The sequence below is a fragment of the Saccopteryx leptura genome, chromosome 1 (genome assembly GCF_036850995.1).
Source record: "Saccopteryx leptura isolate mSacLep1 chromosome 1, mSacLep1_pri_phased_curated, whole genome shotgun sequence".
Lineage (NCBI taxonomy): Eukaryota > Metazoa > Chordata > Mammalia > Chiroptera > Emballonuridae > Saccopteryx > Saccopteryx leptura.
Genome location: NC_089503.1, coordinates 41,686,416 through 41,711,711, shown reverse-complemented (window position 1 = coordinate 41,711,711; position 25,296 = coordinate 41,686,416). Strand labels below are relative to the sequence as shown.

Genomic DNA, 25,296 nt, shown 5'->3' with positions numbered 1-25,296 from the left:
CAGGGAAGGCGTGCTTTCATGCAGTCGATCTGGGAAGGTCACAGGCAGGCTGGAACTCCACAGGCATGGGCTGAACCTGTTGTCCACAGGTGGAAACTCCTCTCCTTTGGGTGATTCCTCCCTTTGGACATAAGTCTTCTAGACTGGCAGAACCACAATTCACAGGAATGGACAACAAAATTTTGTCAGTTGATCAGAAGAGCTAAACGGTGAGAGAAGTCACTGCCACTCCCTTGTCTTGAATCTCGCACCTGTCAATTTTGGTTATGGGAGCAACAGTACCATATATTGGACGTGATGCTAATTGAGAATATAAATACTGCATTCTGAGGTACATGCCCTCTCCCTAAAAGTTGTTGCCATCAAGCTAGCATTGTAGCTGAGTCTTGAAAAGATTATCCTACCATTCTAGCCAGGAAGCTACTTCAGGTTAATAGGGAACGTGATTAAACCCAAGAATTCCATGAGCAAGGCGCATTGCCATACTTCATTTGCTGTATGATAATATTTTTAACTGTGTGTGTGTGAAAGAGAGAGAGAGAGAGAGAGAGAAGAAGTGACAGACAGGTAGGGAGAGAGATGAGAAGCATCAACTTGTTCCTTCACTTTAGTTGTTTAATGATTGCTTTCTCATATGTGCCTTGACTGGAAGGGTGGATGCTCCATCAGAGTCAGTAACTCCTTGCTCAAGCCAGAAACCTTGGGCTCAAGCACGCAACCTTGGTTTTCAATTCAGTGACCTTTGGGCTTAGGCCAGCAACTATGGGGTCATGTCTATGAACCCATACTGAAGCCATATAAGGACGTGCTCAAGTCAGCAACCTCAGAGTTTTGAACCTGGGCCCTCAGCATCCCAGTTTGACACTCTATTCACTGTACCAATACCTGGTCAGGCTACAGTGATATTCTAAATCAGAAGTAATATTCTGTGGTATTCTGTGATTGTCAGTAAGGTATTCTGTATATCCATAGACTGGTAGAAGCATCACATGCAGAGGAGGCAAATCTGTATTCCAGTCAGTGTCTATTCCTGTAAGAAAAAGTGTTGTCCCTTCCATGGTGGAAGTTACCCAAGCCTATCACTAGGTTGCTTAGCGATCACCCCAGGGAACGGTGCCATATCAGGAACTCAGTGTTGGTCTCTGAAGCTGGTAGATTGGGCCCTTAGTGGTGACTGTGGCCACCTTGGTCTTGGCAAGTGGAAGTCCATGTAGCTGAACTGATATATAACCAACCTCAGCCTTGCTACTATGGCCATTTTGTTTAAAAGCCCATTGGGCAAGGACACGAGTGGCTGGGGAAAGAATCTGAGCAAAACACTTAGACAAGCATGTCTTCAAAGACAGGAATCTCCAATAAGCATATAAAAATGACACCATCATCATTCATTAAGAAAATGCAAACCAAAACCACAAGGAATACTACCTCACACCCTTTAGAAAACAAATGATAAAAGAGACAATGACAAGTGTTGGTGAAAATGTGTAGAAATTGGAAATCTTATACATTGTGGGTGGGAATGTTAAATGTTGCAGCCTCACCTGACCAGGCGGTTGCATAGTGAATAGAGCGTCGGACTGGGATGAAGAGGACCCAGGTTCGAGACACCGAGGTCGCCAGCTTGAGCGTGGGCTCATCTGGTTTGAGATAAAGCCCACCAACTTGAACTCAAGGTCGCTGGCTCCAGCAAGGGGCTACTTGGTCTGCTGAAGGCCAACGGTCAAGGCACATATGAGAAAACAATCAATACTAAGGTGTTGCAATGCGCAGTGAAAAACTAATGATTGATGCTTCTCATCTCTCTCCATTCCTGTCTGTTTGTCCCTGTCTATCCCTCTCTCTGACTCACTCTCTGTCTCTGTAAAAAGTAAATAAATAAATAAATAAATAAATAAATAAATAATAAAATGGTGCAGCCTCTTTGAGAAATAGTGGCAGTTTCCCAAAACTTATTCATAAAGTTACCATGAACCAGATGTTTTGTCCTTCTGCATGTACCCAAAAGAAATGCTACCATATTCACATAAAAATATGTACAGCAATATTTATAACAGCATTATTTAAAATAACCAAATAGTGGAAGCAGCTCAGATAATTTTAATTTGTTAGTGTTTAAACAAAATGTGGTATATTCATACAATAGACTTTTCAGAAGGAAAGAACAGCCATGTTACCATGGAGACCAAAATCAGTGAGATTGCCATATTCAAGATAAAATTTTAAAAATCCACTCTGTTTCTCTAGAACAATTCTTTTTTCTTTTTTTTTTTTTTTTTTTTTTATATATATAATTTTATTTTTTTAATGGGGTGACATCAATAAATCAGGATACATATATTCAAAGATAACAAGTCCAGGTTATCTTGTCGTTCAATTATGTTGCATACCCACCACCCAAAGTGAGATTGTCCTCTGTCACCTTCTATCTTGTTTTCTTTGTGCCCCTCCCCACCCCCTATCCCTCTCCCATTCCCCTCTCCCCCCCGTAACCACCACACTCTTATAAATGTCTCTTAGTTTCACTATTATGTCCCACCTACGTATGGAATAATACAGTTCCTGTTTTTTTCTGATTTACTTATTTCGCTTCGTATCATGAAGAACAATTCTTAACGGTTAAAAAATACAGTACGAAATAGTTCCAAAAATATTAACTATACAGGAATCCACTTAAAAAAATACACACAGATATTTACAGAGAAAATTTAAAAGTTTGTTAAGGAATAAAATATGGGGATGTATGTCATGTTTATGTATAGGATGTTTAGCTTAGTAGAGACATTAATTCTCCCCAAATTAATTTGTAAATTCAATGCAGTAGTATAAAAAATTCCCAGTGGAACTTTTTTTTTTTTTTTTAATAATTTTATTTTTTTAATGGGGCGACATCAATAAATCAGGATACATATATTCAAAGATAACAAGTCCAGGTTATCTTGTCGTTCAATTATGTTGCATACCCATCACCCAAAGTCAGATTGTCCTCAGTCACCTTCTATCTAGTTTTCGTTGTGCCCCTCCCCCTCCCCCTTTCCCTTTCCCTCTCCCCCCTCCCCCTGTAACCACCACACTCTTATCAATGTCTCTTAGTCTCACTTTTATGTCCCACCTACGTATGGAATAATGCAGCTCCTGGTTTTTTCTGATTTACTTATTTCACTTTGTATAATGTTATCAAGCTCCCACCATTTTGCTGTAAATGATCCGATGTCATCATTTCTTATGGCTGAGTAGTATTCCATAGTGTATATGTGCCACATCTTCTTTATCCAGTCATCTATTGACGGGCTCTTTGATGTTTCCATGTCCTGGCCACTGTGAACAATGCTGCAATGAACATGGGGCTGCATGTGTCTTTATGTATCAATATTTCTGAGTTTTGGGGGTATATACCCAGTAGAGGGATTGCTGGGTCATAAGGTAGTTCTATTTTCAGTTTTTTGAGGAACCACCATACTTTCTTCCATAATGGTTGTACTACTTTACATTCCCACCAACAGTGTATGAGGGTTCCTTTTTCTCCACAGCCTCTCCAACATTTACTATTACCTGTCTTGTTAATAATAGCTAATCTAACAGGTGGTATCTCATTGCAGTTTTGATTTGCATTTCTCTAATAACTAAAGAAGATGAGCATCTTTTCATATATCTGTTGGCCATTTGTAATTCTTCCTGGGAGAAGTGTCTGTTCATGTCCTCTTCCCATTTTTTTATTGGATTGTTTGTTTGTTTGTTGTTGAGTTTTATGAGTTCTTTGTAAATTTTGGATATTAGGCCCTTATCTGAGCTGTTGTTTGAAAATATCATTTCCCATTTAGTTGGCTGTCTGTTTATTTTGTTATCAGTTTCTCTTGCTGAGCAAAAACTTCTTAGTCTGATGTAGTCCCATTCATTAATTTTTGCCTTCACTTCTCTTGCCTTTGGAGTCAAATTCATAAAATACTCTTTAAAACCCAGGTCTATGAGTTTAGTACCTATGTCTTCTTCTATGTACTTAATTGTTTCAGGTCTTATGTTTAGATCTTTGATCCATTTTGAGTTAATTTTAGTACAGGGGGACAAACTGTAGTCCAGTTTCATTCTTTTGTATGTGACTTTCCAGTTTTCCCAGCACCATTTGTTGAAGAGGCTTTCTTTTCTCCATTGTGTGTTGTTGGCCCCTTTATCAAAAATTATTTGACTATATATATGTGGTTTTATTTCTGGACTTTCTATTCTGTTCCATTGGTCTGAGTGTCTATTTTTCTGACAATACCATGCTGTTTTGATTGTCGTGGCCCTATAATATAGTTTGAAGTCAGGTATTGTAATGCCCCCAGCTTCATTCTTTTTCTTTAGGATTGCTTTGGCTATTTGGAGTTTTTTATAGTTTCATATAAATCTGATGATTTTTTGCTCTATTTCTTTATAAAATGTCATTGGAATTTTGATGGGAATTGCATTAAATTTGTATATTGTTTTGGGTAATATGGCCATCTTCATTATATTTATTCTTCCTAACCAAGAACAAGGTATATTCTTCCATCTCATTATATCTTTTTTGATTTCCCTTAACAATGGTTTATAGTTTTCATTATATAAGTCCTTTACATTCTTTGTTATGTTTATTCCTAAGTATTTCATTTTTTTGTTGCAATCGTGAAGGGGATTATTCTTTTGAGTTCGTTCTCAAATGTTTTATTGTTGGCATATAGAAAGGCTATTGACTTCTGTATGTTAATTTTGTATCCTGCGACCTTACTGTATTGGCTTATTGTTTCTAGTAGTCTTTTTGTGGATTCTTTGGGGTTTTCGATGTATAGGATCATATCATCTGCAAAAAGTGATACCTTTACTTCTTCTTTTCTGATATGGATGCCTTTTCTTTCTTTGTCTTGTCTGATTGCTCTGGCTAGAACCTCTAGTACCACATTAAATAAGTGGAGAGAGTGGACAACCCTGTCTTGTTCCTGATTTAAGGGGGAAAGCCTTCAGTTTAGTGCCATTTAATATGATGTTAGCTGATGGTTTATCATATATGGCCTTCATCATGTTGAGATATTTTCCTTCTATACCCATTTTGTTGAGAGTCTTAAACATAAAATTGTGTTGTATTTTATCGAAAGCCTTTTCTGCGTCTATTGATAAGATCATGTGGTTTTTGTTCTTTGTTTTGTTGATATGGTGTATTACGTTAACCGTTTTACGTATGTTGAACGATCCTTCAGATTCTGGAATAAATCCCACTTGATCATGATGTATTTTTTTTTTAATATGTTGTTGTATTCGATTTGCTAGTATTTTGTTTAGTATTTTAGCATCTGTACTCATTAGAGATATTGGTCTGTAGTTTTCTTTTTTTGTGCCGTCCTTGCCTGGTTTTGGTATGAGGGTTATGTAGGCCTCATAAAATGTATTTGGAAATATTGCTTCTTCTTCAATTTTTTGGAAGACTTTCAGTAGGATAGGAACCAAGTCTTCTTTGAATGTTTGATAAAATTCGCTGGTATAGCTGTCAGGGCCTGGACTTTTATTTTTGGGAAGGTTTTTAATGGTTTTTTCTATTTCTTCTCTACTAATAGTTCTGTTTAGGCTTTCTGCTTCTTCTTGACTCAGTCTAGGAAGGTTGTATTGTTCTAGGAATTTATCCATTTCTTCTAGGTTGTTGAATTTAGTGGCATAAAGTTTTTCATAGTATTCTACAATAATTCTTTGTATATCTACAGTGTCCATGGTGATTTCTCCTCTTTCATTTTGGATTTTGTTTCTATGAGTTCTTTCTCTTTTTTCCTTGGTAAGTCTTGCCAAGGGTTTGTCAATTTTGTTGATCTTTTCAAAGAACCAGCTCCTTGTTCTATTAATTTTTTTCTATAGTTTTTCTGTTCTCTATTTCATTTATTTCTGCTCTGATTTTTATTATCTTCTTTCTTTGGCTGGTTTCTGGTTGTCTTTGTTCTTCTTTTTCTAGTTCCTTAAGGTGTGAAGTTAAGTGGTTCACTTGGGCTCTCTCTTGTTTGTTCATATATGCCTAAAGTGATATGAACTTCCCTCTTATCACTGCTTTTGCTGCATCCCATAGATTCTGATATGTCGTATTGTCATTTTCATTAGTCTGTATATATCTTTTGATCTCTGCACTTATTTCTTCTTTGACTCATTCATTTTTTAAAAGTATGTTGTTTAGTTTCCACATTTTTGTGGGATTTTTTCCTCTTTTTTGCAGTTAAATTCTAGTTTCAAGGCTTTATGATCAGAAAATATGCTTGGTACAACTTCGATTTTTCTGAATTTGCTGATGTTGATTTGTGGCCCAACATATGGTCAATTCTTGAGGATGATCCATGTACACTGGAGAAAAATGTATACTCAGTCACTTTGGGATGAAATGTCCTGTAGATGTCTATCATATCCAGGTGCTCTAGTGTTTTGTTTAAGGCCACTATATCTTTGTTGATTCTCTGTTTGGATGACCCATCTAGAGCCGTCAGCGGTGTATTGAGGTCTCCAAGTATGATTGTATTTTTGTCAGTTTTTGTTTTAAGGTCAATAAGTAGCTGTCTTATATATTTTGGTGCTCCTTGGTTTGGTGCATATATATTAAGAATTGTTATGTCTTCTTGATTCAGTGTCCCCTTAGCCATTATGAAATGGCCATTTTTGTCTCTGAGTACTTTTGCTGTCTTGTAGTCAGCATTATCAGATATGAGTATTGCTACGCCTGCTTTTTTTTGGATGTTATTTGCTTGGAGTATTGTTTTCCAGCCTTTCACTTTGAATTTGTTTTTATCCTTGTTACTTAGATGAGTTTCCTGTAGGCAGCATACAGTTGGATTTTCTTTTTTAATCCATTCTGCTACTCTGTGCCTTTTTATTGGTGAGTTTAATCCGTTTACATTTAGTGTAATTATTGACACTTGTGAGTTCCCTATTGCCATTTTATATATTGCTTTCTGTTAGTTTTGTGTCTTGTTTGATCCTTCTCTTTCGTTTTTCTATCTTTTGTTTTTATTTGGTTGTATTCCATACATCTTTCCTCTGATACTATCTTTTTTATCTCATGTGCTTCTGTGGTGGTTTTTTCAATGGTGGTTACCTTTAAGTAATGAAAAGGGTTCCTATGCTGTTCATTGTAGCGCACTATTTTGTGAGTACTTTTGCACTCCATCGTCCTTTGCTACTGTTAATCTCCATTCTCTCCCCCTCTTTCTTTTTGTTGTTGTCACAGTTTAAATTTGGTTTTTTTGTGTTCTTCTTGGAGCTTTTACTTGTGGCTTTGTTTTTTTTTTTTTGTTCTTTGTATCTGATTGGAGAACACCCTTTAGTAATTCCTGGAGGGGGGGGGGATTATGATGATAAATTCCCTCATCTTTTCTCTATCTGTGAATGTTTTTATTTCTCCTTCATATTTGAAGGATAACTTTGAAAGTTCCTCTCTTTCAAGACTTTAAATATTGGGGTCCACTCTTTTCTAGCTTGTAGAGTTCCTTCAAGGTTTGATTATATATTTAGCCAATTTTTCACTTGACCATAACTTCAGGTGTACTGCAAAACATCTGGAGGCTCCAAGGATTGGTTTTTCTGTTTCTGGATGAAGATCTTGTTGAGTTTTGGGGGAGATTTATCAGTATTGCTTCCTACCGCACCATTACTCTGACGTCATCTCCCCAGTGGAACTTTTTAAGGAATGAAACACATTTATTCTTGATGGCTGAATAAAGGTCCATAAATAGTTAAATCAACTTTTAAAAAAATAAGAGCAAAGAAGAAACATACACTGGACTCTGAGGTAGCTGAGGTGGGCCTTCACCCCAGTGGGGAGACTACATTTATCCTGTCTCTGTCTTTGGGGCAGAGAGTGTCAGGGGGAATGGAGAACCCAGAAATGTCCCAGCACCAGTTATGTCCAAAACACAAACCAGAGGAGTAGAGTCACACAGCTTTGCAGATCCTCCTCACCCAGACACGAAGGAAACAATTTCCCATAGAGCAATGGGGGTCATGGAGGAGTGTATATCCTCCACAACAAACTACCTTCTCAAGGGAGTCATCTCCTGATTTCTTGGCCTCAGTGTGTCTCAATAATACTAAAGCCTGTGTTTTAAAACAAAAATCTTATTGTTACAAGTATTTGAAGCAGAAAAGGGAGACAAGCATGTTGAAAATAGGAAAAATTAAAAGCAACAACCCTCCCCCCCCCACATCATCAGTAGGAAGAAGCATCCTGAGTTGGCCAGGCAAAAACACTAGTTGAGAAGCAGGATGAGGTATTGGTCAGGAGACATTAATGCAAGTCAGGATTTAGAGATTTTAAGTGTCATAAGCTCTCTGTATGAAGTCTATTGTATGAATATACCACATTTCGTTTAAACACTAACAAATTAAAATTATCTGAACTGCTTCCACTATTTGGTTATTTTAAAAAATGCTATTATAAATATTGCTGTACATATTTTTAAGTGTCACTAGAAAAGGGATGGGGTTACGGTGAAGGTCTGAGGAAACACAAAGTATTTCCTTCTCAAGTAATTCTCCAACTGTCTGAGGGATTCCACAGGATCACAGCTGGGGTTGAGGGAAGTTGAGAAACAGATTTGGGACATGCTGTAGCTAGTTGGATCCCAAGAAGCTATAGGCTTAATTCTTCCTTGACCCTGAAACCATCTCATTGGTCTAAATGCAGTACTCCACACCTTTCTCAAGTGTGCAGGGCCTGGAGGTAAGTATGTCTATATGACAAGATGGGTGATTATGCTAAGCAGGAACTCAAGTTGTCATTATCCTCAGTCTATCTATGAGTGGCACCTGCCCGTGCTTCCCTTCTAAGATTCGGTGGGGTCAGTTCAGTTCTCCTGGCTATGAGTTCCCCATCCCTGGGAGTAAATATGGTGAACTGGGAGCTCTTGAATCATCGGGAGCTTCAGAGAATGGGAGGGCCCTGATTCTGGGCAGTATACTGAGGAGTTCTGACCACAGGATATACTTCTGCGGTTATGGAAAGAGAAGTGTGAGTCTCCATTTAAGCAGAGAATCAGTTTTTCTCTCCTTTGATTTGAGAGAGAGAGAGAATCATCAACTCATTCCTCTTAGTTGTTTCATTTAGTTGTGTACTCATTGGTTTCTTCTCATATGTGCCCTGATCAGGGATCAAACCTGCAACCTCCGTGTGTCAAGAGGGTTCTCGATCCACTGAGCCACCCATTCAGGGCCAAGACTCAGTTTTACTGAAAAGAAAATTGGAAGGCAAATCACTTGAAACTGAAAGGACCTTTTGTTTATTGAACCAGTATGTTGTAAACCACAGGTCTCTGAAGGTAAGAGAAACCAGGGAATTCCAGAATGTCTAGGGCACAGAGGGTCAAACAAACATTCCCTGTTTTGCTAACCACTCAGATTGAGACAGACTCTCCGGTAAATCTAAAAATTTGACTTTGCTCAATTATAATCAGCAAATTTCCCAGGTTAGATGTTCCTGTCATGAATGTTAAGGAAAAATAATCTCTTTTATGACATAATATTTTAGTGTCTATCCAGGATTAAATCTTTTGTATTATAAAATTGAAACACATGCTAAACAAGCTAGATACTTGAATAGCTTAACTGTACAGAGGTTTAATGATGATTCATAAGATATACTTATAGCTGATTACTTGAAATTTTAAATAGACCTTAAGAAGAATGTTTGAGATTTAAAAATTTTTTTCTCCCCAATGAGTTCTTAGTTTCAACAATACTGTACAATTCCAAAAGAGCCTTGGGATTTTGAGTTGCCTTAATTCACTACTCCTTTCTGAAAATATTTAAGAAGAACAAGAAAATATTGGGAAACCCAATATAGACTCTTTTTTTACATTCACAACCTCAGTGCCAGGCTCTAAGGGAGGCCTCACTGTTGCTGACGGTGGACTGATGACTGAACCCCACCTGTTCCCCAGCATGGGTTTTCCTTGCTTTGTTCCATCAGTTAGAGTCTGGGAGACTTCAGGGGAGCAATGAGGCTCGGTCAACAGCTTCTGGGAGAAGAGAGAGCATTGAATACCAACAGGGTTGATTCTGGGTTTCTGGTGCCTAGAGAATGCAAATTGGACAAGCCAAGTGCCTTTTCTTCGTGAGGGTGTGTGGGCTTTATAAGAAGGAACACGCACCAAACAGAATGAGGAGTTCACATACTTAACAGTTGGTCTTTTTATATATCTGCTGATTAGCTCGTTCAGTTAAAAAACAACAACAAACAACTAGAAGGAAGTCATTTCTTCTGTCCTCCCAATTCTAAGAATCAATGGAGGGAGGGCAAGAAGTTAGAGAGCAGGGAGCCCTTTGGCAGCTGAGCCATATCTGATATTACTAAGCTTGAGGAGGACAAGATGGGGTGAGGAATGATGTTAGTCTGCAGGCATAGTTAGTTGTTCTTCAGGGAAACAATCTTAGGAGAGTTGGTGTCACCTTACCTTCTCTTTCCTTTCATCATACTTGTTTTCCACATAATCATTCCCATGTATTTATTGGTATCTTACTGATTTAATCATCAAACAAGTATGAGATATTTTTCTATGCACATGTAATTCTTTTTATCCCTAATTACACATGTCATTTTTATAAAGGCATGGTGTTAAACCAGTAGCCAAGGCCACAATCACATCAGCCTGGCCCATGCAGGTTCGCATTGGATTTGGTCAAATGGTAATGAAACAACAGAGCCGCGACTGGTGGGCCATTAGCTTTAATCCTAGCTTGCACCCGGCAGGCGAGTAAAAACACACTGGGCTCCAAAACCCACTCATTCAATGCTCACAAAGCTACTCACTTATCCGAGTTTCCTAAAATCAAAGGTTTCTAGCTCACCAGACTTATTCACCTCTGTTCCCCATCTCCTTCCTTCTCCCTGCACAAACTGACTTCTCACTCAGCACTCAACCATCTTGGATGCTTCTCCTGGCCTCCTCCACATGGCCTTCTTTGTTCTCCTCTCTAATGCTAATCTTAGGAACCCAGAGAGCAAGCTCCCAGTCTGCCCCACTTTATAGTGCCGAAATCAAAACCTTTAATCCAATATACAAAATAGGGAAGTCGCTAATACAAAGTCACTTATCTGAGTCATGATGGGATTGCACCACCCCACATCAAAAAGGGTGGGAAAGGCTTAGTCCTAAAACCAAACCCCAGGCTATAAGAATCCTGCTTGCCTTCAGCCTGCCCCCAACTCGCAATAATATCACCTGGGCAACGGGCTTCCATGTGGGCAGTGCCATCTTTAACAAAGTGAGCATAATATATTTTATCTGCCCAACAATGCACCCCTACGCTCACTTTACTACCTACAATCAACACCACCGGCATCCCTGTGCAAGGAAATTAGGCACATTATACAAATTACAACAACTTTACAAATCATACTATTTTAACAATTACAAAGGTACACTTCACCAGACCCAGAGCACTTTGCCAAAAGCGCAAAATGTCCTCGACCTTTTTATAACCATGGGAAAAAAATCTGGGGGCAGGGGGGTGCTTTTAGCAAAGCCGCGCCCCACCCTCATCAGGGTATTTCACATTGTCCAAAATCCATAAGTCCATCCAACAAAGGAGCCAGTGCCCACTCCAGTCATAGTCCAGGAAATCAGTCCACACACATGGGGCATCAGCCACCTCCCTCATCCCTGCTGTCCTGGCAGGTCTTACACTGTTTCAGAGAGGAGCACATGGCAATGGCAGTCAGCATTTCCATCTCTGCTTCAGAGAGCATGATGGCACTCACCCAAATCGTAGACCTACCAAGGACTAACAAGTACTCCTTGCTGCTGGGCTCTCACCTTCTGGAGACTGTGGATCGCAACTCCAGACTGATTCTCTTCAACCTCCAAAGAGGAACTGAAAACACCAGCTCCCTGTCTCGAGGCCCTGGCTGCTGCAGCCTTTTGCTCCACAGACCTTACAGCTCCGTACCTGGCCTCAGCCTCAGCCTCAGCCTCAGCCTCAGTCCCGGCCTCCTGCCGCTGCTGGCTCTCCACAATGTCCAGGGCAGGATGAAACTCACGAACCTGTGCTTCCTTCTCCAGCGTCTGCTCCATTTCCCAACAAATATTGTGAACCTGGTCGGCCTCCTGCGGTGCTTACGTCAGCTCCAGGGACGGCATCTCTTTCTCCCACGTTTGCTCCCGCTCCTTCAACTGCTCGGTTTGCATGTCCAGGGTAGCCATTTCCACAGAGTTCTCAAGTTTCCTCACGCATGGCTGCAAAAGTCAGCCAGCCTATAGTCCCCAAAAGGACAACCATGAAGAACTATAACAGCAGCCCGTCCCCTACTCCACCACTCAAAGGTGGTGGTGGCTCCATACTCATCTGTATCGAATCCTGACACAGACTATGGCAAATGTAAAGCCAGATGCCGCCATCGTGGCCATTCACATGCAGATTCGCATTGGATTCGGACAGATGGTATTGAAAAAATGCAGCCACGAACTGATGGGCTATCATCTTTATTCCTAGCTTGCACCCGACAGCAAGTAAAAACACACACTGGGCTCCAAAACCCACTCACAGTCAGTGCTCACAAACCTACTGACTTATCCGAGTACCTAGAATCAAAGGTTTCTAGCTCACCAGACTTATTCACTTCTGTTCCCCATCTCCTTCCTTCTCCCTGCACAAACTCTGCACAAACTGGCCTCTCTCTCAACACTCCACCATCTTGGCTGCTTCTACTGGCCTCCTCCATGTGGCATTCTCTGCTTTTCTTTTGTTGGGCAGATAAAATATATTATGCTCATTTTGTTAAAGATGGCGCTGCCCACATGGAAGCCCGTCGCCCAGGTGATATTAATGTGTGTTGGGGACGGGCTGTGGGCAGGCAAGATGCTTGTAGCCTGGGGCTTGGTTTTAGGATTAAGCCTTTCCCACCCTTTCTGATGTGTAATGGTGCAGTCTCATCATGCTCCAGATAAGTGACTTTGTATCAGAGACTTCCTTGTTTGTATATTGGATTAAAGGTTTTGATTTCTACACTATAAAATGGGGGCAGAACGGGAGCTTTCATTCCTAATTCCTGAGATTAGCATTAGAGAGGAGAGCAGAGAAAGGCCATGTGGAGGAGGCCAGGAAAAGCAGCCAAGATGGCGTAGTGTTGAGTGAGAAGCCAGTTTGTACAGAGTTTGTGCAGGGAGTAGGAAGGAGATGGGAAACAGAGGTGAGTAAGTTTGGTGAGCTAGAAACCTTTGATTCTAGGAAACTCAGATAAGTCAGTAGCTTTGTGAGCACTGAATGTGAGTGGGTTTTGGAGCCCATTGTGTGTTTTTACTTGCCTACCGGGTGCAAGCTAGGATTAAAGATGATGGCCCATCAGTTCTTGGCTCCGTTGTTTCTTTACTGACTGTCCAAATCCAATGTGAACCTGCATGGGCCAGGATGCTGTAAGGATGGTGGCCTTGGATACTGGCTTTACACCTCTCTAATGCTAATCTCAGGAACTGAGAGAGCAAGCTCCCAATCTGCCCCACTTTATAGTGCAGAAATCAAAACCTTTAATCCAATATACAAAATAGGAAAGTCTCTGATACAAAGTTACTTATCTGAGGCATAATGGGATTGCACCACCCCACATCAAAAAGGGTGGGAAAGGCTTAGTCCTAAAACCAAGCCCCAGGCTATAAGGATCCTGCCTGCCCACAGCCTGCCCCCAACACACATTAATATCACCTGGGCGACGGGCTTCCATGTGGGCAGCGCCATCTTTAACAAAGTGAGCATAATATATTTTATCTGCCCAATACACAGCCTGCATCTCTGGTTATCCCCACCCCCATCTCCATGTATGCCCAACATCTAGTGTAGTAGACACTCAAAAAAGAGCTGATAAATGAATAAACATGTCATCATAGATAGTTCTGAAATTCCAGAATAACAAGAACACTTCTCACTAAGTAGAAACATGGATACTGTTAGATATGCAAATTCCTAGGTTTTGTTTCACTGTGAGAAAATGTCTGTGAATAAAAATTAGGCCAGGAAGATGGGAAGATGGCAGCAGAGTAGGCGGACACACAGACATCCAGCTCTCACCACCAAACTGGAATACAAATCAATTTAGGAAAAATCAGCATGAAAAACAAACTCTGGACTACAAGAACTGCTCTCAAAAACCAAGGAGCAAAGAAGAAGCCACAACAAACCTGTTAGGTAGTGCCTGAATCTCCCCTGCTAACAGGAATGGAGGGGAGGAGGAGGCTGAGAGCCCAGAGGGGATCTCACCCAAGGGAAAAGAGCAGAAAATACTGCTCACAGTCACTTGCCTGGTGACCAGGGACCAAGGTGTGTTGAAAAGACAAGCTTATCTCCCAAGTGGAAAGGACAGGGAGAGGGACAGACTGTGAGGGGTAAGGAATGCAGGAGATGAACTAAAAAAGCTGACTCATCCGTGCTGGAGGTGGCCATAGCTGGGGGAAGGACTGAACCTTCCACAAAACAGTAATTGCTTCCGGATCAGAGATCTCCGGACATCTCCCCAGCTCCAATAAGCGCAACAAGACACAGCTGAAAACAAGAAGTGGGTAGGAGGGGCAATAACTCAGGTCTCCATGGAGATATGAGATACACCTCCCCCTACTGAAGCTGAGAAAATACCCTGCCTCCAGAGAGATTAGTTGGCTGAAGAGGCCTTCAGAGTCTCAGGTTACACCCATCGCATTCCTGGATACACTTTCAAGGAAACCCCCTGCTGAGATCAATAAACAAGACTATCACCTGTTAAGAAAACAAACAAATCAAGACTTCAAAGCTGCCCAAATCCGAAAGTGGATTACAAATAATAGCTGATACCAACCCAAGAAGACCTAGAAATAATACAACTGAAAACTGGAGGCAGACAACACCAAGCCTAGCCTCAACCAACTCTACAAATAAAACACCCAAACACAATGAGAAGACAAAAAAGTGCAATCCAAATGAAACTACAAGAGATACCTTCAGGAGATGAACTGAGTAATATGGAAATAATCAAACTTCCAGATGCGGAGTTCAAAATAATGATTGTAAGGATGCTTACGGATCTTAGAACAACAATGGATGGTCATTATGAACACCTAAATAAAGAAATAGCAAGTATAAAAAAGAATCAGATGGAGATGACAAATACAATATCAGAAATAAAGACCACAATGGAAGGATTTAAAAACAGGATAGATAGAGCTGAGGATCGAATCAGCGAGTTGGAGGACAGCTGAAATGAAGGCATGAAAGCAGAGAAGAAAAAAGAAAAGAGACTCAAAAAGTCTGAGGAAACTCTTAGAGAGCTCTGTGACAACATGAAGAGAAATAACATCTGCATCATAGGGGTTCCTGAAGAAGAAGAAAAAGAACAAGGGATAGAGACTTTGTTCAATCATATCATAGCTGAAAACTTCCCTAAATTAATGCAGGACAAACTCTCACAAGTTCAAGAAGCACAGAGGACTCCATTAAAGAGAAACCCAAAGAAACCTACACCAAGACACATCATAATTAAAATACCAAAGCTAAGCGATAAAGAGAAAATATTAAAAGCTGCAAGAGAAAAAAAAAGCTATCACCTACAAAAGAGCCCCCATAAGGATGACATCCGACTTCTCAACAGAAACACTTGAGGCCAGAAGGGAATGGCAAGAAATATTCAAAGTAATGCAGAACAAGAACCTACAACTAAAACTACTTTATCCAGCAAGGCTATCATTTAAAAAATTAGGCCAAACTCTACTGTACTCTTCTCCCCTTAAGACATCATCTACACTTCTCCAAGTCATTATACACTCTTCCACAATATGAGTATATGACAGAGCAGAAGTCACACTAGATTTGTCTGAATCCAGGGCTTGGCTCTCAACTTCTAGGTCGTGCTTCCTCCATGTCCAGATGGCTGGGTTTTAGGATCTGTGTTGGGAACTCAGTGTCACAATCTCTACTAGAAAGGTATTCTGCTGTTTTGTAACAGAACCTTGTGTAGAGATAAGCATAAAACAATGGAATGGGGCAAAGTCCAGGTTTCTTAGTCCGTGTTTCTGAGATAGCTCTGTCCAATGGCATTCTTCCAAATCAAGTCATTCAAACTGGAATTACCATAAATGACCCCTAATATTTGTAAAAGGTGTACCAGTTTCCAGAAAAGAACATTTGTTAAGGAATGAAGGCAAGGAGCTGAAGTAGAGAGAGGAATGTCCAAGGATGTTCTGGTCCTTGAGTGAGCCATTTATATTCTCCTATAACTTCATCAGAAAGAGCTTTGCAGCCTAACCAGGCAATGGCGCAGTGGATAGAGCATCAGACTGGAATGCAGAAGACCCAAGTTTGAGACCCCGAGGTTGCCAGCTTGAGAGCAAGCCCATCTGGTTAGAGCAAAGCTCACCAGCTTGTATCCAAGGTCACTGGCTTGAGCAAGGGGTTACTCGGTCTGCTGTAGCCCCCCTGTCAGGCACATATGAGAAAGCAATCAATGAACAATTAAAGTACCACAATGAAAAACTGATGATTGATGCTTCTCATCTCTCTCCATTTCTGTCTGACTGTCCCTATCTATTCCTCTCTCTGACTCTCTATCTGTCTCCAAAAAAAAAAAAAAAAAAAAAAAAAGGCTTTGCAGATGTATTCCATGGATTGTTTCTTAGTGAGTAAAAGAGAGTCGTTCCTAGACGATCTGGGGCACATGTTAGCCAGAGTGAACTGAGTGCAGCTCTATGAGTGTTTTATTCATAATAAATAAAACCCCTGGCATAGGAAGAAAAGTTGTATGCCCTTTCCAATAATTAGAGATCTCAAAGGTAAAGACCTAGCCTATTAGGACAAGTGCCTCCAAGTTTGAATGACATGTGTCAGCTTGAAAACTTAACTTCTTATTTACATATTTTCCATTTTTACTTTTCCATGTATTGAGAGTTCACTGTATCTCCCTCATTAACCCACTCCTTCCCCTACCCTTTTCCTTTGTCCCTCCATTCTCTCTGGAACTTCTATTAAGAGTGGACTGTGCCTGACCAGGCGGTGGCGCAGAGTATAAAGCATTGAACTGGGATGCAGAGGACCCAGATTTGAGACCCCGAGATCGCCAGCCTGAGCGCGGGCTCATCTGGTTTGAGCAAAAGCTCACCAGCTTGACCCCAAGGTCGCTGGCTCCAGCACGGAGTTACTCAGTCTGCTGAAGGCCTGCAGTCAAGGCACATATGAGAAAGCAATGAACAACTAAGGTGTTGCAACGCACAATGAAAAACTAATAATTGATGCTTCTCATCTCTCTCTGTTCCTGTCTGCCTGCCTCTGTCTATCCCTCACTCTGACTCACTCTCTGTCTTTGTAAAAATAAATAAATAAATAAAGAGTAGACTGTGGAAACTTTGGGAGGACATCAGAAAGGCATCTCTACTGGTCATATAACAGCCCTTCGGGGCTTTGGGGAGGTAGTCCTACCAGCTGGTAAGTATCAGCCTTCCAGAACACGGCCTCCCACACTCAGCCCCAAAGCAATATGGAATCTCAGCTTGCTGTCATGAACCAGGATGCTAACTCACTGCTTCCTGTAACTGCTATCCTGTCCCTGCTTCACTTCACATAAATGACTTTCTCTCTGGGTCAGACTCCTCCTTCTCTACACTCCACCTGATCTTCCACTACTGCCTTTCAAAGAGCTCTGGGTGAGAAGACACTGGGGGAAATACCCTCCTTTGACTTGGCCTATTTCCTTCCCCTGTTACAGAAACTGAACCTTGCTTTTCTCCTGTTGATTCCACTTACTGTGGTCTTCTCCCACGGGGTATGCCCCCTGCCATTCCTGAACAAGAGAATGGGAAAGAGAGTCTTCATCTTTTTATCCCCCACTGCCATCTCTGCTGTCTTTACCCCCAATGCTTTTAGAGCTTGGTCTCCTAGGTCCCTGTCAAATTCTTTACTGCCCTCTCTCCAGCTTTACCAGTGTTGTCTGTGCAAATGATTTCCACAACAGGGAGATTTTCAAGCACAGGTATTCCTGAAGTCAACTCCAAACTTGCTGAATTGGGGTTTTCAAGGTTCTGGCCCAGGAAGTTGCATTCTTAAAACACCCACAAGATGCTTCTGTTTTAGACAATCTGATTAGTAATGATTGGGTATAAAACAGCTCTCCACTCTATTTGTTGCTATATCTCCCCACTCCTCTCCAACCTTCATGGAAAATTTCCACACTTCATTCACAGCCCTCATTCCAATATATTCATTGCAACATATAGTATTGTATTTTTCACTCCATGAGACACACTTTCTTCCCCCCAACAGTGGAGGGGGAAATGCCTGTGCGTCTTATGAAGCAAATGTTCATTTTTCTTAGCTGTTGCAGGGTGCTGCACCGGTAAACATGTAGAATGAGCACCAGCAGGTAATCGTACCCAACGGGCGGTGTGCGGAACCTGCATCTGCTCAGTGATCTCCTGTTTCCGCTTTGCACAGTTGCATGCAGCGCAGCAGGGAAGGCAAGCAAGGTTGTGATGGCGCATTGATCTAGCATCATCGAGGGCAGACGTGAGAGGTGTGCTGCAGCGATGGAGGGCTGCGCTGCAGCTGCAGGAGCTCTGAGTGAAGTGCTGATGTCACTTGTTGCCAGCCTAATAGCATTTCATTGGCTGGCTGGCTGGCTGGCTGGCAAATAGAAGAGGGACCCAGGGTGTAAGGCATGTGCAGTCAGCTGGGAGGCCAGTGGGAGCACAAGCAAAGCATCAGCAGACGGAGCAGGCTGTGCTGCTCATCTCCTTCAGTTTATTCCAGCTGTAATCCAGGTAGTTTTCCTATGGAGTGATATTAGAGTAAACATAATTGGACTTTCCCTAGTGCAGCAGCAGGGGGGTTCATGAGAAAGGATGGATGGATGAAAATGGAATGAGAGTGTGGATTTAAAAAATTTGGTCCAAACATCCTAGAGGGCTTCTGAAAAATCTGCCCTGTTAGTGCTTGACCAGTTTAGAGCATATATTAGCAAAACCACACACACTAAAGATCTTTAAAGAAGTGAAGACTCATCTAACCGTAATTCCTGGGGATCATACTAGCCAGTTGCAACCTCTCAACGTTTCCATCAACAAACCGTTTAAGGTCTTTATGTGAGAAGAGTGGAACAAATAGATGGCAGCTGGTAATCATGATCTGACACCAACTGGATGAATGAAAAGACCCACTACCACTCAAGTTTGTGAATGGGTTAAAACATCAAGGCAGACAGTGAAGAATGAAACCGTGTTACGGTCATTAAAAAATGTGACATTAGCAATGCTTTAAGATGCCACTAAAAACCCTGGCCTGTTGGCTCAGTGGTAGAGCGTTTGCCTGGCATGCAGGAGTCCTGGGTTCAATTCCCGGCCAAGGCACACAGGGCAAGCAATCATCTGCTTCTCCACCCCTCCCCCTCTCTTTCCTCTCTGATACTCTCTTCCCCATCCCACAGCCAAGGCTCCATTGGAGCAAAGTTGGCCCAGGCACTGAGGATGGCTCCATGGCCTCTGCCTCAGGCGCTAGAATGGCTCTGGTCGCAAAAGAGCAACGCCCAGTTGGGCAGAGCATCGCCCCCTGGTGGGCATGCCGGGTGGATCCTGGTAGGGAGCATGCGGGAGTTTGTCTGACTGCCTCCCTGTTTCCAACTTCAGAAAAATACAAAAAAAAAGATGGCACTGAAGATGGTATTATTTATGAAAATAGTGAACAAAGTGAAACCAGTGATTGTGAGCAACTGAGCTTCTTAAATACTGACACTAGTGATGATGAGTTCCTGGGGTTCCCGGACAACTAGAAGAGTATTAGAACATTAAAGTCTCTTCTCATTTGTTAATAACAGTGCTAATGATTGTTAATATTGCTGTTGAGTTTACATTGTTAGAATATTATTGTGGTATATTTTATTAAATATTTTAACACACCATTTTGTTCAGATTATTTTGTTTCTTATTTTCCTCCTTAAAACCCTAGGTGCGTCTTATGACCAGGTGCATCTTATGGAGCGAAAAATACGGTAATTATATCGTTGAAGCTCCCAGCATCCTAATATGTAACATCTTGCTCCCTTAAAGTTCCAATATGCCAATACCTGGGGAAAGGGTGTTCCAGTTGAAAGGAATAGCTAATCCAAGCCCCTGGGGTGAGATGTGTCAGGGGTTTGAAGAACAGGGAGGAGAGCAGTGTGACTGGAGGAAAAGGAGCGAGGGGAGAGAGTAGGCTATGAGGAGTGAGTGAGAAAGAGTAGTCTTGTAAGCCATTGTTAGGGCCTTCACTTTCGCGATGGGTAAAACTGAGAGGGTTTTGAGCAGAGAGTGACATGGTCTGTGTTGTGTTTTCACATCTGGTTGATACATTGAGAAGAGACTAATTGGGGGCAAGGAGGGACACAGGGAAGCCACCAAGAATTCATCACAATAATCCAGATGATGATGCATAACAGTATGATAATGGTAAATGCAAGGATGCTTGCTTTCTGGATACATATTTTTTGACAGTAAGTTCAACCATTCTGAGTCAGCGGGGATTTTACTGCATATAAACAATGTCCATGTTTATCTGTTCACCTCTAAATGATGAATATTACACCACACGCATCATGTTTCAAAGCTATTTCATTTTCTTAATTTCCAAACACCACCTTCACACTACTTCTTTCAATCTATGCAGATTACTTCTCCTCCTCATTCACTCATTGATTCATTTGATCAATAAAAATTACGAGAGCCTGTTATTGGTGAGATGCTGTGCTTAGAGACACAGCAGATTGTCTGTCAATATGCCAGACAAGGTTCCTACCCCTGGGTCTGCGCACCATAGGGCCAAACTCAGAAACGCAGACAGGCAGATTAGGATGCATCCTGACAGGTAAAGGACTGGTGTTCCTGGTTTCCCTCTGTTGTCTATCTTCCATCTTAAAATATACCTTCTTCATTCTCTCCCCTTCCTTTATGAGAGAAATACCTGATCCTACGACACTCTGGGCAGCTCTGTCCCCAGAGGTCCTGTGGGCCCTTGGACCTTGGAGTGTGTTATGGTCGCATTTATCTGCCACTAGCTTTTGTTAACTCTCTCCTTATACCCTATGACTCTCCCGCATCTTTAGATGAGTTTCCCATAGATCTGCGCATGTATTCATTGACGTGATACTTCAACAAGTATTTACAGAGTGGTGATATCCTATTTTCCACTTATTTCAGGGCTGCCCTTTGGCAGCTGAATGTGGTCAGATAAAACTACACAACCACAGTGACTAGTCTCACTGTAAATTCATGATCTTTAAGCTGCTTTGCAATCCTGTTAACACTTCCAAAGTTAATTTACTTTGCCATTCTCCTAGATGCCCATTATCCACTCCTCTCCTGGAATTTCTACCCTCTTTCTCTTTCATCCTTCTCACAGTTGAGAACTTTGCTTCCAACTTTGTGGAAAAATGGAAGCAATCAGAAATAAACTTCCATGGGCTCCCACCACTGAATCTGCTGATTTACATGCATTTACTCCCACATACTCTGCCATCTCTCCTGTTACTGGGGGTGACCTGTCCAATCAGCACCTAAGGCAATCCTTAGGTTTAGACTATGCAGACAACAGTGACGCCTGTTGCTAATGAGTGATTAGGATATTAATATTATATATATAAAATATTAATAGGCATTTAAAAAGTTAACTCACACTCTGCATTTATTCTTTAAGAAAGTTGACCATTTTATAAATTCTTTTAATTTATGCTTAACATATAGATAAGATGTATATGTGCTTTTATTCCCCCTTTTTTTCTTAATTTTAGGAACTGATTTGATTGTCTGAAACACAGGTGAAGTCTTGTTTTATAAAGGGGACTTCCACTAATAATAGGGCTTGGAAACCTCCACCCTGAGTTTCTGACTTGAACTAAAAAAAAGTTAATTCAGACATAGTCTCACATTACGCGGACTTGGGGTATAGAAAGTAAAAACAACACACTATATCTATTTTACATGTGTGTTTCAATAATTGTATCAATTAGGCTGACCAGATGGAGGTACAGTGGATAGAGCGTGAACCTGGGACACTGAGGACCATGGTCTCTCGATTGAGCATGGGATCGTAGAAATGACCTCATGTTTGCTGGCTTGAGCGCAAAGGTCACTGGCTTGAGCGAGGTTGCTAGCTTGAGCAAGGAGTCATTGGCTTAGCTAGAGTCTCTGCATCCCCAGTCAAGGCACATATGAGAAAGCAATCAATAAACAACTAAGGTGCCACAACTGTGAGTTGATGCTTCTCATCCCTCTCACTTCCTGTATGTTCCTGTCTCACTCTCACTCACTAAAATATAAATAAATATTGTATCATCTATAGTTCAGACCAGTGTTTACAGCCATCTGTATATAGAGTTTCCAGTGCCAAGTAGAAAAGACTGTCACCCAGTTCCTTGAATTTGGACACAGACAAATCTTAGATATGTACTTTTTCACTTATCCTGTCACCATCCTATATATTTTATTATGGAAAGATTAGTTGTATTCATTATTTCAATAATTTTTTTAATTTTTAAATATTATACTACATATTTGTTGGCTCAGTGGTAGAGCATGGCCTGGTGTGTAGATGTCCTGGGTTTGATTCCTGGTCAAGGCACACAGGAGAAGTGCCCATCTGCTTCTTCACCTCTCATCCTCTCGTTTGCCTCTTTCTTTCTCTCTCTCTCTCTCTCTTTCTCTTTCTCTCTCTTTCTTCTCCACGTCTCTAGCAACCATGTCTCTATTAGAGTGAGTTGGCCCTGGGTTCTAAAGATGGCTCCATGGCCTCTGCCTCAGGTGCTAGAAAGATGGTTTCTGTTGCAATGGAGCAAGGGCCCCAGATGGGCAGAGCATTGCCCCATAATGGGCTTGCTGGGTAGATCCTAGTTGGGGGGCATGAGGAAGTCTGTCTCTGCCTCCCCACCTGTCACTAAATTAAAATATATATATATATATTTGTTGCAGAGTAAAAAGAACATAGAATTCTTGTTAAATTTCCTGAGTATTATTGGGGATTACACACAAAACACAGCCCTATGGGCTCATTAATGATTAAATGAACTCCTAGTAATTGGCGTTTTAATTGTTTTATATTGTAGAGATATCCTTAATATATTGTTAAATAGGTGTTTCAGTGGTTCTGATAATATTTATGAAAATAATTGTTTATCATAAATTTGCTACCCTTACTCCCTAAAAACAATTGCTACCAAAATCATTGTCAGGAATGGATTTGATTTAGATAATGATGGATATCACTATTTTTGTGTTACATACTTATTGATTGATCACTACAACATCAACATCATGAGGCTGGAGACATTCCAGCACATAGGAGAGCTCAGCAATTACTTATGGAACGAATAAAGTTCCGAACGAGCGCCCACTATACACAATAGTGCAGAAGCATGGTTTCTGTTGTTAATTTTAATTCATTTAAATTAAAATTGGTTCTTGGAAGAACTTGTTGTTGTTGTTTTTAATAGTCTTATAAGGCAAATGGACTTCAGAAATTGTTTGAATTTTCTGTACTTATAATTTCAAAAAAGAATGCAACCTGTTTGTCTTAACTGATTTGTTGCCCAGGTAATAATGTTATAATGGATGTAATTAACATTTTCTATTCCCCAATGAAATAAACAACATAGTATAAAAAATTTTTGTCAAGTCTAAAGGAAATCTTGGTATATCTCTCTTCTCTCATACTCTAGACTTCTTATTCAAATCAAGAGTTTGAGAGTTTGAGACCCTGTACCTCAAAAAATGTCAAGTATTAAGGTAACAATTGAGTAAACAGCCAGGGAGCTGAGAGTCAAAAAGAGTTTACATGCTGATAGTTCAAAAAAATCAAGCAAAGGAAATAAGTAAGATATGAACTTCATTGAGTTTCAGGCATTCGGTCTTTCTCTTCCATCTGTCTTTAGACAAATAGAACAAAGTCAGTTTGTTTAGGATAAACTACAATCTCCAGAATTCTCTTTCTGGAATGTTTTCAGTTAGGATGAGACACACAGTATATATATTTTTTGATAGTTAGAGGCACTATTTATATATATGTGTGGGTTATATACATATAGACTTCATCTCCCTGAGCATAAAACTGCTGATATTTTCAACATACAGTAGTGACAAAGGACAGACAGTGACATCCTGTGTCCCCACCACCAGGAAGACACAGGAGACAAAAGGCTTTGCCCCGTTATACCCCTAACTGGGATCCGCGCACTTTCCCAGTCAGGGTGCCATTTTTCCATAACAGATATTCCGGTCCTCTGTGCTTTTATACGGTTCTTAGAATTTATTCTTTATTTCTATTGGGGAGTGGAAAATTCCCACCTTCCCCTCTTGATCCTTATGGCAGTGGTCCCCAACCCGGGGGCCATGGACAGGTACCGGTCCATTAGCCATTTGGTATCTGTCCTCAGAGAAAGAATAAATAACTTACATTATTTCCATTTTATTTATATTTAAGTCTGAACGATGTTTTATTTTTTAAAAATGACCAGATTCCCTCTGTTACATTCGTCTAAGACTCACTCTTGACTCTTGTCTCAGTCATGTGATACATTTATCCATCCCACCCTAAAGGCCGGTCCGTGAAAACATTTTCTGACATTAAACGAGTCCGTGGCCTAAAAAAGGTTGGGGACCACTGCCTTATGGCCAAACTCATAATAAAATTGGCATGAGACCAGATTAAGAGGAGAAAAACTAATTTCACGTGCGGACATGGGAGATCATAAATGAGGTTGAGATAAATGATCAAACCAGCCAGCTTTTAATACTTTGTTGACCAAAAAACAATACATTTGTGAAGCTCTGACAGGTCACAATTGGATAGGTTTTGGTCCCCATTAATGAGGAATCTAAGCAAAGTGTGAGCGTGGGTAGTGTTTGGTAAAGAAGTAACGAGGTTTGCATATACAGACTTTCTTGAACTCTGGCTTAAGGGAGTCTGTCTCTTCCCTTCTGGAGTGTGGAAGGCATCTGCACAGGAGAGAATTCCTTCCTACGTGATGGGGGACAAGGGAGGGTCGATGTGCCTTCCTTGCATTGGGTGCTTGTCAAGTAACTTTGACTCAAAGGACTCAATACCCCATTGTGGGCTATCAGGAGCAGCCTGCCCTGGGTTTGACAGTTCCTGGCACCTAAACACCTACTCCCATTCGGAGATATGTCCAGGATTGGGAAGCAGAGTCCCCTCCACTTGATGCCCACGCCCAACGAAGAGGCCATGATATTTTTATTTTTAATTTAAAATTATTTTAATTATAATCAGCATACAATATCATATTAGTTTCAGGTGTACAACATAGTGATTTTATGTATATATACCTTATAACATGATCAC

At 41.0% G+C, this 25,296-nt stretch overlaps 1 protein-coding gene across 1 annotated transcript in view; it reads left to right on the top strand.

Moving 5' to 3' along the window:
* LOC136392584 (serum amyloid A-2 protein-like) overlaps positions 1 to 25,296 on the top strand; it is a 33,695-nt gene that overhangs the window by 5,539 nt on the left and 2,860 nt on the right. The window lies entirely within an intron of this gene.